Source organism: Pteropus vampyrus, unplaced genomic scaffold, assembly GCF_000151845.1.
Source record: "Pteropus vampyrus isolate Shadow unplaced genomic scaffold, Pvam_2.0 Scaffold74, whole genome shotgun sequence".
NCBI lineage: Eukaryota > Metazoa > Chordata > Mammalia > Chiroptera > Pteropodidae > Pteropus > Pteropus vampyrus.
Window position 1 is genome coordinate 2,969,069 of NW_011888855.1, and position 3,590 is coordinate 2,972,658.

A 3,590-nucleotide genomic window follows, 5' to 3' on the forward strand; every position below is an offset into this window, starting at 1 on the left:
ACACACACACAAAATATTTCAGAAGCTGGTGAGTAAATAAAAGCATCAGTTTTTAAAATTATACTTGATCATGTAGATGAGCAAGTCTCTGTGATAGTTCATCCTGTTCCGTGAAAACAACACCTGTGCCAACAGATCCTATCTGACCCTGTGGTAGCTCCATACTGAGATCAAGGCCAGCTTCATCTGCCATTTCTTGAAGCAGCATGTCCACTTGGTTTTGTGGTAGCGTTAAGGTTGTAGTCCTACGCGTTGTGTCTTCCATTTGTTGTATTTGAACATCTGGTGTTTCAAATTGGGATTCAAATCTGTCATCAGGGCAGAAGTCTTTTCAGAGTTCATACTCCTCAGTGCAGCATCCATAGACTTAAGAACACCTGCCATGGACTTGGTTCCCTTGCCCATTGTTACTGCAGTTTGCACTCTGGCTGCCACAGTGTCAACTCGAGCACTCATTCTCAAGAAAGTAATTGCTTGGGTCTTCTGGCAGATTGCATTACCACATGTATTCTTGCCACTTCTGTATTGCCTTTCTGAAAAGACTTTAATCTTGGCCTTTTTTTCTTTATCGCATTTCTCGGTATTCCTATGTTTTTTTTTTTGCTGCAAAGTTCAAGTTAAATAGGTGTTTCTCCATATTCAACACCGTAACATGACTTTTATCAGGAGATGACAGCCTAAGGCAGTGGCATGGGTTTGATGGGAGGATGGTCTGAGTGCCGTCTTAGTTCTGACTTGTGACCAGCCGGGCTCTGAGGATTGTGATCCCACCTATATCCATGAAACTTTGACGAGGATCAAGATAATGAACATATCCATCACCAAAAAGTGTTTTTCATGAAGCTTTGTAAACCCCTAAGATAATGAACGTAACCATCACCAAAGTGTTTTTCATGAAGCTACTGAAGTGCTTTCAGCCACTATAGATTAGTTTGAAATTTTTGAACTGTGTAAAACTAGAGTCATACAATATGTAATCTTTTGTATCTGGTTTCTGTCAGTCAGTATACTTTTGAGATTCACACATGATATTGTGCACATCAATTGTTAGTTCCTTTGTCTTGGTGAGTAGGGTTTCATTGCTGTGACCATTCATGGACAAGTCTTTGTACAGACATATATTATTTCTCTTGGGTAGATATCTAGGTGTAGAATGGCTGAATCATAAAGTTTCTATTTTTTTAGAAACTGCCAAACTGTTTTTCAAAGCTTTTACCATTTCACATTCCAGCCAGCAGTGAATGAGACACATTCTTGCTAATACTCTGTATGATCAGTTTTTAATTTTAGCCTTTCAAATAGTAGTGATATCTCCTTGTGGTTTAAATTAGCATTTTCTTTATAATGAATGATGTTGAACATCTTTGCAGGTGCCTGTGTGTCAAATGTATATCTCTTTTGATGAAATGTCTGATAAAATCCATTGCCCATTCTTTCCATTGGATTGCTTGCTATCTTAATATTGAGTTTTGAGAATTCTTTATACAATCTAGGTACAAGTACTTTATCAGATATATGATTTGTAAATATTTCCCAGTTTCTGCATGTGTGTGTTTGTGTATGTACTTGACAGGATATTTTGTAGAGCAAAACTTTTTAAATTTTACGAAAGTTAATTAACTATGTATTTTTTAAAGGACTGTGTGTTTGGTTTTGTGTCTAAGTAATTTTGACCCAAATATTTCCTTTCACATTGTTTTCTAGAAATTTATAGTTATAGGTTTTACATTTAGGTTTAGCATGCATTTTTAGTTAATTTTTGTAAATATTGCAAGGTATAGATTGAAGTTCATGTTTTTACATATGGATATCTAAATGTCTCAGCATTATTTGTTGAAAAGACTATAATTTGTCCACTAAATTATCTTCACCTTTGTCAAAAATCAGTTGTCCAAACATGTGTAGATCAATTTCTGGAACCTCTGTTCTGTTAATCTATTTATTTATACTAAAACAGCACTATCTTCATAACTTCAATGTTATAATAAATATTGAAATCAGACAGTGCCATCTTTTTGAAAGTTTTAAAGACTTTTTTTGATGTTTTAATATTGTATTTTCATTTTCACATAAGTTTTAAAATCAGCTTCTTAAGTTTTATAAAAATAACTTTGACATTTTATTATTAGAATTGAATTGGATCTATCAATTAAGGGAAAATTTATAACTTAAAATATTAAATCATCTGATTCATGAACACAACATATCTCTATTTAGGTTTTCTTTTATTTCTCTAAGCAATGTTTTAGAATTACAGTGTCATGTACATCTCTTTTAATATGTTTCCCTAAATAGCTTATGTCATCTATGAGTAAAGGCAGTTTTTTAATTCTTTCTTTATAATCTAGTTATATTTTATTTCTTTTTCTTGTCCTATTACACTCGGTAGTATCTCTAACACAGTGTTTAGTATAATTCACCAGGGAAACCATCTGGTCCTGTGCTTTTATTTGTTGGGAAGTTTTTGTTTACTGATTTAATAATATCTTTACTCTTTATTGGTGTGTTCAGATTTTCTATTTCTTCATGAATCAGGCTTGGTAGGTTGTATGTTTATTGGAATTTATCCATTTCTTCTAAGTTATCTAGTTTGTTGGTATTTTAACTATTCATAGTAGTCCCTATGATCTTTATATTTCTGTGATATTAGTTGTAGTGTTTCCTCTTTCATTCCTGATTTTATTCATTTGAATATTTTTAAATTGTTAATCGAGCTAAAGGTTCATTAACTTTATCTTTTCAACAAAATTAGCTCTTAGTTTTGTTGGCCTTTTCTATTATTTTTCTGGTGTCCATTTCATTTATTTCTGCTCTGACCTTTGCCATTTCTTTCCTTCTGCTAACTTTGGGCTTAGTTCGTTCTTGTTTTGTTTTTGTTTTTGTTTTTGTTTAGTTCCTTGAGGTAAAAAGTCAGATCGTTTATTGGCATTGTTTTTTTTAAATGAAGGAAGTTTATCACTATAAAATTCCATAAGTTTTGGTATGTTGTATTTCCATTTATGTTTATTTCAATATTTTTTATATCTTCTTTGGTTGTTGAAAAATGTGCTATTGAATTCTCACATATTTGTGAATTTTTCCAGTTTTCCTTCTCTTATTGATTTCTAGTTTCATACCATTGTGGTCAGAACAGGTACTTGGTATGATTTCATTCTTTCTAAATTTGCTAAGATTTGTTTTGTGACTAACATATCTATTCTTGAGACTGTTCCATGTGTGTTTAAAAAGAATGTGTATTCTGCTGCTGTTGAAATATTCTGTATAGATCTGTTAGGTCCATTTGGTCTAATGTATATTTCAAGTCCAATGTTTTCTTATTGATTTTCTGCCTGGATGATCTATCCATGGTTGAAAGTGGGGTACTGAAGTTTGCTTAATATATCTAGGTTCTCTAATGTTGGGTATGTAAATATTTATAATGGTTACATCCTTTTGATGAATGATCCCTTTATCATATAGTAATATGCTTTGCCTCTTGTTAGTTTTTTACTGAAAGTCTATTGTTCTGGTATAAGTATAGCTACTTCTGCTATCTTTTGGTTTGCATTTGCATGAAATGTCTTTTTCCATTCTTTCACTTTGAGCCTATT

At 32.3% G+C, this 3,590-nt stretch overlaps 1 pseudogene; it reads right to left on the reverse strand.

Moving 5' to 3' along the window:
• Positions 1 to 58: 58 nt before the first annotated feature.
• LOC105293531 lies at positions 59 to 643 on the reverse strand (annotated as a pseudogene).
• Between the last annotated feature and the right edge of the window lie 2,947 nt (positions 644 to 3,590).